Source organism: Theropithecus gelada, chromosome 3 (genome assembly GCF_003255815.1).
Source record: "Theropithecus gelada isolate Dixy chromosome 3, Tgel_1.0, whole genome shotgun sequence".
Taxonomy (NCBI): domain Eukaryota; kingdom Metazoa; phylum Chordata; class Mammalia; order Primates; family Cercopithecidae; genus Theropithecus; species Theropithecus gelada.
In genome coordinates, this window is record NC_037670.1 from 156,719,678 (window position 1) to 156,737,043 (window position 17,366).

General features: G+C 46.0%; 1 protein-coding gene across 2 annotated transcripts in view; it reads right to left on the bottom strand.

Annotated features, from left to right (window-relative positions):
• PLXNA4 (plexin A4) overlaps nt 1-17,366 on the bottom strand; it is a 519,820-nt gene that overhangs the window by 156,961 nt on the left and 345,493 nt on the right. The window lies entirely within an intron of this gene.

Here is a 17,366-nt window from a genome sequence, read left to right on the forward strand (position 1 = left end):
ACAAAGGGGTCAAAATTCTCTGAAACTCTTCATTTGGAAGATTTTTAAGCAGGTAGAAGCTTCTGTTTCCAAGTTTTAAAAGTTTTAAGATATGAATTTTTAAGGTGTCACATTTACTCATTATCGGCAACAAAATCACATAATGATGAAAATATTTCCAAACATTTTTCTTTTCTCCCCAAATGATCTCCCCATGCCATAAATCCTTCTGAAAGTACTTACTTTCTTACCCATTTTGAATGTATTACCTTTATATTGGAGGGAAAGATTATGTGTTTGTTTTTTCAAAGTTACCAGCAAAGTGGCATACTCTGACAGCTGCTTGTCAGAAGTGAAAAGATCAGCAAATGTGGAACATTTTGGTTCTTTTAAAAGAAAAATGGTTAATTATGTTTCCATAAGCAGCAGACCTCTATGTTGCACAAAAAATTTCCATGGTCACTTGTACATCATTGCAAAGTATTATAAAGATTTTATTTAAAGGATTGTTTTTATAACATTGATAATATCTGTCACACATAAATTGCAAATTTGTTGTAGTATGTTGAAACTGACTCAGCTAGTGAGGATGCCAGTGTCAAGCCCCCCAAGATGTAGGGTTCCCAGCATCTCTGTGCCTCCCTAATGCATGAATGACTGATGCATAGAGCAAGGCAGGCAGACACTAGCTAGCATCAACTCTATATTAAACACAAGTAAAACCAGATTTCTTCTTTTAAATAAAAAATTTTTAAAAAAGTTATAGGCCAGGTGCAATGGCTCACGCCTGCAATCTCAGCACTTTGGGAGACAAAGGCAGGTGGATCGCTTGAGTTCATGAGTTTGAGGCCAGCCTGGGCAACATGGAGAAACCCCATCACTACAAAAAATACAAAAATTAGTTGGGCGTGGTGATGCCTCGAGACTACCCTGTATGCCCTGATGCACACCTGTAGTCTCAGTTACTTGGGTGGCTGAGGTGGAAGGATGGCTTGAACCTGGGAGGCAGAAGTTGCAGTGAGCCACGATTGTACCACTGCACTCCAGCCTAGGTGATAGAGCCAGATCTTGTCTCCGAAAAAAAAAAAAAAAAAAAAAGCAGTAGTTCTAACAGTTTCCCGCTTGCGCTATTGGAGAGTATTCCTTCTTAGCAGCCCTTGGCATCAAAATGCATAACACTAAAGAGGCAAAAGGGAGCTCAGTGTTTTAGAGTTTGGTCTCTGATATTCTGGAACAAAACACTAAATAAATAGCTTCCCCTAGATTATTGTGAAGTTGGGGATATTGGGTCATCAGCATTCAACTTTATTTTATTTATTTTTTGAGAAAGGGTTTTGCTTTGTCACCCAAACTGGAGTTCAGTGGCACCATCACAGCTCACTGTAGGCTCGATCTTCTGGGCTCAAGTGACCCTCCCACCTCAGCCCCCCAAATAGCTGGGACCTACAGGCACTCACCGCCACACCCAGCTAATTTTTGTAGAGACGGGGTTTCGTCACATTGCCCAGGCTGGCCTTGAACTCTTGGGTTCAAGCAATTCACTGGCCTGGCCTCCCAGAGTGCTAGGATTACAGTCATGAGCCACCGTACCCAGCTTAACATTCAACTTTAATTGTGGAAGACAGAGTAATAAATATTTGACAATAAACAATGGCTCCTAAATTAAGAACATCTGAGAAGATGCAAAGTGATACATGAGTTCTCACTGAGAACTATGTAACTGGCAGCAGTAGGAGGTAAACTTTTAATAATAGTAATAAAATGTGTGCCTTTTAGAAAAGAACAGTGAATTAGAGACTGAGATCATGGACTAAGCTCAGACGTGAGGAAGGCTCCACTGACCTAGGATAGAGAGATACGATCCTGGGCATTTGTGTGAGCATGAGCGAGCCAGAGGTCAGTTAGACTCAAAGGCAACAGCTCCCCGGACTTCAAGGGGTAACCCTGAGAATCTGATTGATGAAGAGAACCCTCCTTTCCCCAAATCGCAAGAATGAAGACCAAGAAGAACTCGGCCTGTGCTCACAACAGAACAGCATACACACAAAAGAGTAACTGGGGTCAGGCCTACAGCCAGAGAGACTGGCCAAGGAAAAGGTAGAGGAAACCAGGAGAGCTGGGAAAAGATAGTTAAGTCTTTCCCAGTGAAGGTTCCACAATGCACAGATCATTCTAGGTACTCCTGGTAACATGAGTTCTGTGGCCAAATGACTTTGGGAGATACTACTTCCTACATTTGTCATTTGTCATCCCACTCATAGCTCAGAGATTCATAATACCCATTAGCATATTAAATGCACTATAAAATGCTATAGTCAAGATATCTACTTAACTCAAGGGCTGGGCACAGTGGCTCATGCCTGTAATCCCAGTGCTGTGGGAGGCCAAGGCAGGAGGATCACTTAAGCCCAGGGGGAGCCCAGTCTGCACAACACAGCAAGACCTCATCTCTACATACAATTTTTAAAAATTTAGCTTAGAGAGAAATGGCACCTGTGGTCCCAACTACTCCAGAGGCTGAGGTGAGAGGATTGTTTGGGCTTAAGACTTCAAGGTTGCAGTGAGCTATGATGGCACCACTGTACTCCAGCCTGGGTGGCAGAGTGAGACCCTATCTCTAAAAATCTCTGTATATCTATACATCTGCTCAACTCAGATCTTCTCAAACATATTTGACTAAAGAAAGCTTTTGTTTTAAAAAAAAAAATCCTGCAGAATTTTGGTTCTAAGAAATAAAGTTTGGGAAATGCTGGACTAACGTGCTTAAATCTGGACCAAGCAAGGACTAGGGGGAGGTCTACACATGTCACACTTCACAAGAGTATCATTTGTCTCTTTAGAGCCCCACACTTTAATGAAAGTGAACATTTACCTCCCAGCCTGTGGATTAAAAGGTGCTTTGAGGGAATAAAACTTTCTCCAGAGGGCCTTCCTCTCCCACTGAAGGTGATCTCAGGTGTGAGTAGTGGCCCTAGCCAAAGGCCACGTCTCAAGCAAGGGGGTTGGGCACCTCAGTCCACTAGAACACCCGAAGGGCCTTGGAACCTGCGGACTCAGACTATGAGGCCACAGCCAACCGGGAGTGGGGCCAATGGAGGCCTCCTGGTCTGCTCTCTGTCACTGTTGGCGCCAAGAAAACCTAAAATGCCCCAGAGGATACAGGAGTGAGTTTATGAATGTTGGAAGAAAAATATTACAGGTGGATTTATTTATTTATTTTCTTTTCTGAAACCTCCCCCTCCCAGATTCAAGCAATTCTCCTGCCTCAGCCGCCCAAGTAGCTGGGACTACAGGCACACACCACCACGCCTGGCTAATTTTTGAATTTTTAGTAGAGACGGAGTTTCACCATGTTGGCCAGGCTGGTCTTGAACTCCTGACCTCAGATGATCTGCCCACCTCAGCCTTCCAAAGTGCGGGGATTACAAGAGTGAGCCACCACACCTGGCATAGTGGCTTTTTTTCAATGAAACATAGACATTCTTATAATAGTCAACAGCATACTGAAAATCATAGAGATGAAAGCTAAGACTCATTGAGTCGTCATTATGTGCCAGGCAATGCACTAAGAATTTTATGTGCACTTTCTTATTTATTCATTGTAACCACCCAGCCAATGGGCACTAGGATATTCCCATGTTGCCGATGAAGAAACTGAAATACCCGGAGATTAAATAACTTGTCCAAAGCCAAGTGGCAGTGCCAGAATCCGGCAGCAGAGCTGTGATTCCAGCCCTGACCCACCTTCAAGCCATACAGCTTGTAACTGGATAGCCTTCTGCACCAGCTGGAATCCTTTTGGAGAAGGATATATTCTCTACCTGTTTCTCCACTCCTTCATTGTTTTTCTGGACTTTGTCTAGATAAGTATTCAGATAATCTCCCCCCAGCCATTGTGCATATCTTCAAAACCATTGCATACGTCTCTGAGTCAGTTTCAAATTGATGTCTCCATTGTCTGCTTGTAATATCTGAAATGCACTTGAAAGACTCATATGAGATATGTAAATAAATGCCATTTGTAATTTACCCTTTTATACCTATATTGTATTTAGCAAAGTCATGTGACATCATTAATGCTAACTAGTCATCTTGAACAAGGGCATAAATTAATGTGCATCTATTTACTTTTGAAAACGTCCCATTGATATTCAAACGGAGTGTAAAATTTACTTAAGTATCAACATTTCTGGTCTGTTTTTCACAGAACTCAAGAGCAAGTCAATCAGTGCTCATGGAATTTAACCATTTCCATTAGGATACCATCCCTAGGGAACAGGGAAGTGGGTTGGAACGGTGTGAGTCAACTTCTACCAATACCTGGCCTGTTGAGACGGGTGAGGTGGTCAAGGCCCAACCCCCACCCACAAGTGAGGATCAGTGGTAGTCTTAAGAAAGACCCCAAAGACTCCAGCCTCCAGACCAGAGTCCTTGTAATGACCTCACTCAAAAGCATGAAGAGAATGTGCCCTTCAAACTGACATCTTTTTCTTCCCTGATCCCTAACTCCACAAGAAAGTTGGGTTTCTGGAGCAATTCCCACAGTCAGACCATACTCTTTTCAACACGCTTCAAGCTGGAGTTTGCTCTCACTTTACCACTGCAGAGCTTCCAGAACAGAGCCTTCCCTCAGCCCTTCTCTGATTGTGCACAGGGACTGACTCTGTGCGGGGCATGCAGTGGCGCTTACTAAACAGACATGGTGGGAGAGGAGCTGGAAGCTGGAAGAGAAGCAGCCCTAGTCCTGTCTATCCACCCTGTGGAGTCTCCTTATGTACTGCTAAGTGGACGATGATGGGTGGTTGTCTTTAAAAATGGCACTTAGAGTGCCCCGAAAATACCAGGACACCAGCGCTAAGTTAGGAGAAGGCGCTGTGACTGTCAGGGCAACTGCCGGAGACAGATGCTTAATGGAGTTCAGGATTAGAGAGCTGCCAGCGCTTTCCTTAACCACTGGCCCTTGGGTTTCCTCAGCTTTCCTTCTGCTCCACATCCTCCCTTACCCACCCCTGCTCTACCTCCACATCATAGCTCTTCTCTATTCTGGGGCAGAAAGAAGGAAAATGAGCCAGTTTTCCCTCTGCTCTAGAAGTCCTGGAAGATGAGTGACCAAAAGTTTCTTCAGCTGCCCAATCTGTGATAACTTCATATATCCAATGAGGTTGGACTCAAATGGATTCAGACTCCTTCCCCGGAGTGGAAGCAGAGTTACAGAGAAAAACCCAGAGGCAACATAGCTCTCTCTGATTAGGGTGGGAGACCGCAGCCTCCCAGGCCCTCCATCCCCTAGAAGGCAGTGCTCCTTACTACGAAGGGAGTGTCTGCCTGAGTACTTTCCAGGGGCTTTGAGATGGATGGGGAAAGCACAGAATCCCGGGTAGCTGGTGCCTGCAGCTCGACTGACCTTTAGCCACCAAGCAGTGGTTTGTCCAGGTTTCCCTGCCCCTAACAAGAATTTTTTTTTTTTTTTTTTTTTTTGGACATAGAGTCTCACTCTGTCACCTAAGCTGCGGTAAAGTGGCATGATCTCAGCTCACTGCAACCTCCGCCGCCTGGGTTCAAGTGATTCTCATGCCTCAGCCTTCCAGGTAGCTGAGACTACAGGTACGCACCATAAGGCCTGGCTAACTTTTTGTATTTTCAGTAGAGACGGGGTTTCACCATGTTGTCCAGGCTGGTCTCAAACTCCTGAGTTCAGGCAATCTGCCCGCCTCAGTCTCCCAAAGTGCCAGGATTAACAATACATTTTCTAATAGTAATAAGAATAATGATAATGATGACAGCAACCACAACTTCCTACTACATGCTAGGCACTTTACATATATTAACTTCAATCCTAAAAGCACTGAAAGAGAGTTATCATCACTTTCATTTTCTACATAAGAAACCAAAGCATAAACTGCCTGAGTGAGTGACTCCAGGTGGCACAGCTGGTGAGTACTAAGGACAGGTATGAAAAGCCAAGTCCGTGGTCTATTAATGACCCCCCCTGTGGCCTCCGTCCTGCACATGCTTGTGCTTTCCGGTCACCCCCATGGTCTGTCTGAGAGATGCCAGGCCACTGTGGTGATCATACTCAGATGTCAGAGACTTTTGCCTACACCAGTGACCATGTAGAAACACGTCTGTCGGAAAAGAACAGTGGGAGTGATGGGCTGCTTCCCTGCCTACTCCCTCTGTGAGGTGGGGCTGGTGCTGCCCAGGGCTCCATGTACCCCAAGATGCCCTAAAGGTTGCAAAGGGGCTCTTGTCCCACCTTGTGTCAGGTTACAACAAAGGAGAAGTAAACCAAGGGACGTCCTTCATGGGGCCGAGGTGGGTTTTGAGTTCTGATCACATCTGCACTGCTCCATTACCCCATCCCCAGAGAGTCCTTCTGCCTTCTATAGCTGGTTCTGACATCTGAGAGTGGGGTGCATCACTTTTTACTGGGAAGTCAAGACGATGAATAGTATCTCTTCCTCTCACAGAGAGCTCCCTGTTCCTCACTGGAAGAGGGGGCTGGGGAAGGCATTGCAGAAGGAGCTGAACCCTGGATTCAAGCTCAGCTCCTCTCCCAAACTGCTGTTGACTCTGGATGACCTGCTCCCTCCTCTGTGCTTCAGTTTCCACACTGATCGCAGAAGGAAAGTGCAGTAGGAGTGTGTTGCACCAGATAAGCCAGCAGCATTTTCCAAGCCTAAGATTTTAGGGTGCAGTGGACAATTCAGCACCTACTGACTGTAGGAAATGAGGGAGGGAAGTCACTTCCCCTCTGGTTCCTCCATTTCCGCTGTGGTAAAATGGAGACATCCTGTACCTTGCCTGAGAATGAAGTGGGAAGTGGGACTATCTCAATAATGACATTCTAGAACCTTCAGAATGTGTTCCAGACAAATGGGAAGGCTCCCACCTGAGGGAAATTGGGTGAAACACTGAGACAGCTTTTCTGTTTCTGTGAATGTCTGAGGTGGCTCCATTTCCTGTCACTCATTCCTCAGCCTTGTGCTTCAAGTTCACTCTCACAGGAGCTATCAGACACAGGCCAGCCTGGGTGCCAGGAGCAAACGTCCACATGGTCTTGTCACCATGTCAGCCATCCAAACACTAACTGGAGTGTACAGCTTGGCCCCCGCAGGGGCAGACAGGATGGCAGGGAAACGGCTGCATCACCATCCAGTGCACCTCACGTGAGACATGCCCGCAGACCCAGTGTTGAGAGTGGGAATTATTTTCACAGGAGCCCAGCACCTTTGGCTGGAGACAGTATCTTCACAACAGCATCTTCTATCAAATCAATGTCTATAGACCTCCCAGACTGCCAGACTTCACGTCACCTCCCTCAGAACATCCTGGGAGGCAGGGTGGAGACAGGGACGGACACTGAGGCGCAAAGAAACAGTAATGACTCCTTCATCACACAGGGGTCCCTGGTGGAGGCACCATCCACTTCGGGGTCCCAAGCCTCAAGCGATGCTGCCCTTTCTTAGACCATGGTACCACCTCCCCGTTGAACTATGGCTCCTTCTGAAGCTCACAGCATGGTAAAAAAACAATCACGATGCCTCCTCTCACTTCTACCCTCCAGAGAGGCTAGCTTCACCATCTTTCAATTTCACAACCCCAAACAAAAACTTACAAATAAATAGAAGAAGGAAAGGGACAGGACAACATGGACAGGCCTCCCCTTCTCCTCTCGTATGCCCGTCTGACCTCTCTATTTGAAAATGCAACCCTTTTGCCCCCACAAGGATCCTGACTCTACTTAATCCACTCGATTTCCTTTTCCTGGAGTGTTTATCACCATAAATAGTCTCTGATTTATTTCTTAGGTTGGTTCCTTCGCTGCTTCCTTTTGCTAAAATCATAGGGATATGTCACTGTTTCTTCAGGGTTGTATTCCCAATGCCTTGACTGGTACTTGGCACATAGTAGGAGGGAGCTTACAGAATGTTTCTTTTTTAAAAAAAAAAAACTTTATTTTTATTTATTTGTATTTTTAGAGAAGCCATCTCCCTCTGTTGCCCAGGCTGGAGTGCAGTGGCGTGACCACAGCTCACTGCAGCCTCAACCTCCTAGGCTCAAGTGATCCCCCTGCCTCAACCTCCTGAGTAGCTGGGACTATAGGTGGACATCATCACACCTGGCTAATTTTTAAATTTTTTGTAGAGATGGGGTTTTGACATGTTGCCCAGGCTGGTCTCAAACTCCTGCCCTCAACCAATCCTTCTACCTTGGCCTCTCAAAGTGCTGGGAATACAGGTATGAGCCAGTGTCCAGCTAATTAAAAAAAAAAAATTAGAGATAGTATCTCTCTATGTTGCCCAGGTTGGTCTGTGTTTCCTGAACAAATGAATGAATCAGGCCTGAGTAATATGCTATAACGCAAGGTGGCCCTCGCCACTTCACTACTGGTTTATGCCGGAAGGAGCCAGGCAAGGTTGCTATCCTGGGCAATACCTATGGGCAGGGGACTCACCTCCAGGCCCACCTCCTCAGGCCCCACAGTCGTCCGCATCCTGCTTTATAGCAAGGACTTGAGCACCAGCAGCTCAGGAGGACAGGCTGCAAGAGTCCCCCAGCACCTGGAAGCAGACCCACTGTGAAGAGTCAGTAAAACAAAGGACATCATAAAAGATGGCTTTGGTCCAAACATGGCTGAAACAGATCCCCAAAGCAGAAATGTGTGTTTGAGGCTTCTGGCTTTCAGGCAGGCAAGGGCTGGTATATGGAGAGGCAGAGACATTGAAATTCACTGAGAAATCTGCCACTTCCTCTGGGCCTATCAAAGAAGATACTTGCCTTGTCTGGGGGACAGCTGCTTCTCCCCTGGTGGGTGTCACTCCAGGGCACCCAAGAACAAGGACGGTCCCAGCTTTGCCACCTCATCTTCTCATTTATCTGCCTCACTGACATTTCCTCTCACCTCCCTCCCATTGTCTTGGCAGGTTTTTATCACATTGGTTTCAGTGTGTATAGACATTCCCTCGGGGTTACTGGGATTTTAGTAAATACACACCACACTCATACACATGCATGCACACACAAAGCAAGGAGGCTAACAGAGACACACAGACAGGGATAGACACAGGGGAAGGGGTGGGTGTGCATATGCACACACAGCAGAGAGAGATTCAGAATCACGCAGAAGAAAGAAAAGAGACAGAGAGAAATGTAACACGGCTCTGAAAGAGACAGTTAAATCATGGCAAAATGACACTGACACCCCACAGTGCACACTCATACACTCCAAGCAGAAGTGTACACAACACGGCACTTGCTGCACGAGTTCACAGAGGGACCTACGTGTCCATGATAAGAGAAACCATATCCAGCCTGCAGAACTATGTAATTTGCAAATAATCTAATAGCTAACATTTGCTGAATGTCCTTTCTGACCTAAGCTCTTTTACCTGGAATATCTCATTGAATCCTCGCTCACTCCAGGAGATCAATACTGTTTACTATAAATCCCCATTTCACAGGTGCACATGGAGGCTGGAGTGACCTGAGCCGGCCTCTGTCTTCAGCTGCCTCACTCACCAGTTTCCCCTTTCTCCCCTCCTGGCAGCCCGTCTGGTGTCCTCAAAAACATATGTCACCTGCCTGTCTCTGGCCTCTGTGCTTGCTGTTCCCTCCGCCTAGACCACTTCTCCCCAGACAGTCCTCTCGCACCACTTCACTCTCTTCTGCTTTTTGCTCAAAAATTCCCTCCTTTGAGAATTTCCCTGACAACTGTCTTTAAAAGAGCACTCACCTCCACTCTTCTGGCCATCACCTTATTCCACCTGAGTCGGTTTAATTTTTCACTCTGTTCACTATTACCTGTTCTAAGCCATTCATTCATTCCCTCATTCTCTCATTCACTATCTGTCTCTCTGCCCAGAATGTACGGCCTATAAGGATAAGGACTTTGACTGTATTGCTCCCCATGGAATTCCTGGTAACCTAGAAGAATGCTTGGCTCAGAGCAGGTGCTCAGTAAACATTTGTTGAATATTGAACGAAAGAGGTGCTGAGGGAATGGGTGACGGAGCCAGAAAATGTATAGCATTTGTGTGCAGAGATATGCACATGTGTACACACACACACAGACACTCCATTCTCTACCTCCATTAGTCATATAATCCTTACCCTGCATGTCAAGAGCTGGCCATTCATTCATCCTCTTTACCACCCATTCATCCTACCACATGCCAAGAGCTGGCCTCTTTCAGCGTATGGAATGAGGAACACTGGAACCCAAGGAGAGTTTGTTTATTTATTTATTTATTTATTTTTTGAGTCAGAGTCTCACTAGGTCACACAGGCTGGAGTGCAGTGGCGTAATCTGAGCTCACTGAAACCTCTGCCTCCCAGGTTGGAGTGGTTCTGCCTCATCCTCCCAAGTTGTTGGGATTACAGGTGCGTGCCCACCAGGCTCAGCTGATTTTTTGTATCTTTAGTAGAGATGGGTTTCACCATGTTGGCCAGGCTGGTCTTGAACTCCTAACCTCAGATGACCTACCTGCCTCGGCCTCCCAAAGTGCTGGGATTGCAGGCATGAGCCACCATACTCGGCCCCAAGGAGAGTTTCAAACAGCGGTGGGGATTCAAAGTTAGTTGATCTCTCCGGATACTTCTTTAACTATGGATTCATTACCTATTTCACAACTACTAAAATATGATGTGAAATATTTCCCCTGACTGTCAAATGCCTGTTTTCTGCACTCTGTGTCCCCCAGTGTGGTATCAGATAAATCAGAAGGAGGCTGGAGGTGGCAGAGACCAGCATCTCCGTCCACAAAGAAACTAGGGACAAGAAGGGATAAAGGAGTGTTTAGAAGGGAGAGCAGCTGCTGCCTACCAAATGATAAAGAGGAACATTCCTCAGGGGCAGAGGTAACACCCTAGAGCTTGCTGGGTTGCTGACTGAATCACAGTTATCTGGTTCTTAACAAAACTCAGAATCCTGCTATCTCTATTTAAGTCTTCAGGCATCATCTCCAGGCAGGAGGTCCTAGCCTCACCAAAATCAGAGTGCTTTCAAAGAAAGGCTGCTCTTCATCACAAAGAGATGAAGTCCAAAGCTCATTCACTCATATTAACTCTACAAGAATATACCTGGCCCCTTCTCTGGATGAGGTCTTCCTCTACCTGCTAGACACAAGAGAGACAAGGTCCCTGCCCTCCAGGAACTTATATGCTAATGCATAGAGATGGGAAATAAACAGGTAATTTTCATACTGTGGTGGGCAGCAAAAGTGAGTAAACAAAGAGACTTAATAGGAAGAAGTCAAGATGTCAGGATGAGGGACATTTATGTAGGGTGGCCAGTGGAGACCTCTCTGAGGACACGATATTTGAGCAAAAACGACAGGCATGAGGAGGAACCAGCCACAGGAAAAGCCAGAGAGTTGTCACAGCAGAGGAAACAGTGAGCATGCAAGTTCTGCAGCAGGAAGGAGCTAGGCTCAGGGACAGATGGAGGCCTGTTTGCTGGTGCACGGAGAGCCAGGGGCCAGAGCCACAAAATGAGCTTGCAGAGGTGGAGAAGAGCCGCAGGATGGGTCTGAGGGGCCATGCCAGGAGCTTGGGCCTTATGCTGAGAGTGATGAGATGCCCCTGATGGTAGGAAGGGTTCATGAACACCCATTCTGTTAACTTGGAAAGTGCTCACAAGCCTCCTGATTCAGTTGCTCATCTCTGCTCTCTCTTTACCTGTTGTATTAGCCCGTTTTCACGCTGCTGATAAAAACATACCTGAGACTGGGTAATTTATAAAGAAAAAGAGGTTTAATGAACTCAGATTTCCATGTGGCTGGGGAGGCCTCACAATCATGGCAGAAGGGGAAAGGCATATCTTATATGGCGACAGGCAAGAGAGAATGAGAGCCAAGCAAATATAAAACCATCAGATCTTGTGAGATTTATTTACTACCTGAGAACAGCATGGGGGAAACCAGCCCCCATGATTCAATTATCTTTCACCAGGTCCCTCCTACAACACTTGGGAATTATGGGAGCTACAATTCAAGATGAGATTTGGGTGGGGACACAGCCAAGCCATATCACCTATCATTGTATTGAACACAACACCAGGACCAAAAGCTCCTTTAGGCCACTGCCCTGCTGCAGATCCCAAAAAGATCAGAGAAGAGAGAGGCTGGTATGTAAGAATGGACAGCATAAAGCACACCATTTTCTACCACCGGTTTTTTATACAGTGATCCCTGTAAGAAAATGTGTCCTTCAATCCAATATAAACCTCTTGGATTATCATCCAGATTGCCACCCTACCATATGTTTAGGACACTCTTCCACTAAGATCTGGGAATACAGATGCTAGTATGTTTCATGGTAGATTTTAGTCTTCAGTTATAGGAGCAGCCAGAGCAGCAGAATTGAAACCACAGCTCTCTTGAGCCCAGATCCATTCAGTCACTCATTCAACAAATGTGTATTGAGTATTTATTAGGTGTCAGTGCTGTTCCAGGGGTCTGTGATACACAAGTAAACTAAAAAGACTAAAAAACAAAAATTTATATTCTCATGGCGTTTACATTTTAAATGAGGAAGACATATAATACAGAACAATTATAAGAATCATATAGCAAATAAGAAGAGACTAAGTGCGATGGATAAAAATAGACCCAGGAGAGGAGATTGGGAGTTTATAAGTGTGGGTGGAAGGCAATCTAGTGTTTTACCTGTAGTACTCAGGGGAAGCAGATACCTGGAGAGAATTCCAGGCAAAGGGGAACAACCAGGACAAAGATCCTGAAGCAGGAGCCTGCCATATTGCAGGAGCATCACAGAGGACATCTCTGTGTCCAGGGCACTCTCTCCTACCCTGGCCCTGCAGAGTAGGGGAGGCAGGAGAGTGGCAGGTGATGAGCTTGGACATCTCATGAGGACAGAGCATATAAGGCCCCGTGGGTCTTCACAGGCACTTTGGCCATTGAAAGGATTTGAACAGAGGAATGACACTATCTAACTCAAACTTTTGAAGGTTAACTGCTGCATGGAGAAAAGACTGGAAAGATGAAGGTGGAAACAGAGAGAATAGTTGGAGGGCTATTGCAAATATTCAGGCAAGAGACCATGGGGGTTCAATCCAGGTAGGTGAAGTGGTGAAGTGGTGAGAAATAGCCATATTCTGGAAATATTTTGCAGAGTCCGTAGAATTTCCTGACACACTGGATGTGGGGTAAGGGATAAAGAAAGGAATCAAAGATAACTCTAAGATTTTTAGCTGGAATGGCATAGTTGCCATCATCTGCCATCATCCCTATCATCTGAGATAGAGAAGACTACAGGTGAGGAGTGCTGGGAAGGTCGATGAAGAATTTGGCTTTAGACATGTTAAGTGAAGATATCTACCAGATGACCAAGTGGAGATGTCAGGCAGCAGTTGGATATGTGGCGCTGGGGTCCATTCTAATAGGCTGAGGAATTTTCTCCCCACACTTCTTTGAGTGACCTGTACACAGTAACTCCACCATCTCCAATGCCAGGGTCATCATCTAACACATTTTCATTATAGGACTGACTCAGAGATTGCAAAACCACTGCTCTTCACCTGTTTTTGTGAACAAAGTTTTACTGGCAGATAGTCGTCCCCATTTGTTTAGATGTTATCTATGGCTGCTTTTGTGTTACAACAGCAAAGTTGAATAATGGCAACAGAAACCATATGGTCCACAAACCCTACACTATTCACTATCTGACCCCTTACAGAAAAAGTCTGTTGACCCCTGGACTAACTCATTGGTATGTAATGTTGTTAACTCACATCTTTCAGGAATATTTAGGTCTTCACTTCATGTGAAGAAAAAAAAATAACAATCTGAAAGTTACTAGATGTGTCTCTTGTGTTATTTGAGCTCTGTGATGGAAGATTATCATGATTATTTTCATTTTACAGATGAGAAAAGCGAGACTCAAAGAAGCTGATTGACTTGTCCAGGGTCATCGGCCAGTGGAGGATAGGTCTGGGCCTTGAATCTAGGTCTTCAGACGTCAAAACCCAAGCTACAGCCAATATATCAGTGGTTCCCAAAGCAACACACAGATAGATTTTGTGTGGATGCAGACATGGAGTTTTAATAATTTTAATAGTTCTGTTTGATTTGTAAGTACATTAGTCATACTATATATGACTGACGTGTTAGATCCATAATACTACTACTTAAGAGACAGTTAAAGTAGGTTATCCAAGTTGAAACCATAAGTTAAAACAAAAACATAATGTAAAAAAATAGGACAGGGCAAAAGTCATGACAGTGATGTAACGGGCTAAATTGCTTCTCCCCAAAACTCACACATTGAGGCCCTAACCTTCAGCACTTCAGCATATGGCTGTATTCGGAGATGGCTTCTTCAAAAAGGTGTGTATCAGTCCGTTCTCACTCTGCTAATAAAAATATACCTGAGACTGGGTGATCTATGAAGGAAAAAGGTTTAATGGACTCACAGTTCCACATGGCTGGGGAGGCCTCACAATCATGGTGGAAGGCAAATGAGGAGCAAAGCCATGTCTTACATGGCAGCAGGCAAGAGAGCATGTGCAGGGGAACTCCCCTTAGAAAACCATCCGACCTCATGAAACGTATTCACTGTCAAGAGAGCAGCATGGGAAAGACCTGCCTGCATGATTCAGTTACCACCCACAGGGTCCCTCCCATGACAGGAGGTAATTATGGGAGCTACAATTCAAGATGAGATTTGGGTGGGACACAGCAAAACCATATCAAGGTGTTTATGTTACAATAAGGCTGATAGAAAGAGGCCCTAATCCAATCTGACTGGTGCTCTTAGAAGAAGGGGCGAGTAGGACACACAGAGAAACACCAGGGCTTTGCTCTCAGAGGAAAGGCCATGTGAGGACATAGTGAGAAGGTAGCCATCTGCAAGCCGGGGAGACAGGCCTCAGAAAAAACAGCCCTGCTGACACTGTGATCCTGGACTTCCAACATCCAAAGCTGGGAGGAAACAAATTTCTGTTGTTTAAGCTCCCCAGTCTGTGCTATTTTGTTATGGCAGCCCTAGCCAATGAATACAAGTGATAGATTACTGACACACAGGAGGTGCTTCCTTTATCTGAACTTCCTTCTTTCCGTCTTACTCTCTGTGGCAGAGAGTAAGATCAGGCTGGTTTGTTTGTGCTCATCACGGACAACATGGGAAGCAGGGAGTGGGTTCAGTCCCACCCTTCTCTCTGTGGCGGAGAGTAAGGTCAGGCTTCAGTTAGTCTTTCAGTTACTTAAGTTTGAGCTTTGAAATTAACTGAAGCAATAGGTTATTTGTGTTGGTACCTCTCTTTTCCAATTCTGGTTCAGTGAAGGCACTGGGGACTCATTCATTAAAAAATTATGAGGGGCCTATCACGTGAGATTTAGGCTGGCAAGGCATGGAATGCTCTCAAGTTGCTGGCAGCAACAGAGACAAGGAAGTCATCATCACAGTCTGGTCTGACAAGAGCTACTACAGACGTGTCTAACTGCAGGCTAGGAATAACCCAATGAAGAATGTGACAGTCAAGCTAAGTTTTGAAGGACAAGGAAAAATTAGTCAGATAAGAAAGGAAAGTGCTTTCCAGGCCGCACTGACATCATGGCCAAGCTATGCCCTTAGCCTGCAGACACGGTGTGCAAAGTGTTCTGACCCATCATGGCTGAGGGAGACCCACCACCTGAAGGAGGCTGGAATTAGTCTTGATGTGCTGTGTCTGGAAAATACCCAGGTATATTTACCAAGCTGCTTGGCCCTGAGCTCTCTTCCACGTGCCCAGTCTGTCAAGCAGGCCTGGGTTCCTCATGGGCTCTCCCCCGGGACTGGATTTTTGCTCCCTGCCTACCTTGGCCTCACCTGGGCTGCTGTGCTCCAACCCAGATGGACCATCTAGAATCTCAATACAAGCCCTTGCCTGACTGTAAGCACAGCCAGTGTCTGGAAACTCCTGTCACAGAGTCGTAAAAACAAGAGTCTCTGCATTTAACAAGCACTTACTCTGTGCCAGCCAGCCATGGTTCTAAGTTTATTATATGCATATCTCATTCAATTCTTGGAACAAAACTATCTGATATTATTGTCACCTACACAGGACAGTAAAGAATGCTGAATCTTAAGGAGGTTAGGAACTTATCAGAGACTACATTTAGTAAATGAGATTTAAGATGCATGCTCAGTCATTCCAATGGCAACACCTGTGGACTTAATCATCGCACTGTTCCACAAATCTCCACCAAGAATCCACAAGTCCAGTGGAGACCACTGTCAGCCCAGGTGTTAGGGCTTTGAAATGGTCATTTGGGTGGCAGGCCAGTCTCCCCATCTGTGTGGAGCAGCCCTGGAATGGATGAATTCCCTGGCTCTATTCATTCCTGCCTTCCTTTCCAATGTGCCCATAATATGGAGCTCTCAGGGTGCCTCATTGCCAAGCCTAAATGGGTACTGACCACATTACTCATCTAAGGGGAAATAGCTGAGGACAAGGAGGTGAACAAGGATTCAGAAGGGCCCCTCCAGGGAAGGAGTAATGCTCAGAATCCTGACTCAGTTCTCAGAGGGGGCTGATAACTCATATTATCAGCTCATGCTTTTTTTTGAAATTTCTCTTTATTTTTTTAGAGACGAAGTCTTGCTATATTGCCCAGGCTGGCCTTGAACTCCTGGCCTTCCAGCAATCCTCCTGCCTCAGCCTCCCGAGCAGCTGGGATTATAGGTGCAAGACACTGCACCTGGCTCCATTTATATTTTCCATCTTTGAAAGTCCTCTTATGTTTTAAGTCCCAGGTTCAGAAATGCTGGCTTTCAGATCAGGCAAGAAATCCTGAATATTCAATGCCTTGTGAAGATCTTCTCCAGATGATTCATGCCACCAAAGAAAGCTGCTTCCCCTCAGCTCCTAGGGCCTCTGAGGTAGGCTGGGAGTGGGGAGTTTGGAAGCTGTTATAAGAGCAAGGAATGTAGACAAATGGGAAGCCTTGTGCCCAGCTGCAGGCTCCATCTTGGTAGTCTCTCCTCCCAGGAAAAAAGACTCCACTTTCTACTCCACCTTGGGAATGAGACCATTCCCAAGCCGTGGCAGCCTCAACCAGGGCACAATGGGTCCCAGTGTGGCTAAAGTTGGGAGAACAGGGAGTCCGACACCAAGAGAAGATGTCATTGAGCTCTTGGGGAGGGCAGAGCTCCTATGACTGCTAAGGCATAATGCACAAGCCCCGTGGGTGGCATAATGTGGAATTCATCTCCCCCACAATGCCGAGAGGGTCCAGGCAGAACAATCCAGACTCTGTTAGCAGGGTCCTCCAGAGAGTTCAGGCCACGCTGACGAGGATGAAAAAGAGGAGAGATCTGCCCCTCATGGCTGCTGCTGCCACTCAGAGCTAACACATACATATTCATGGGCTGGAGGGACAGCTCCA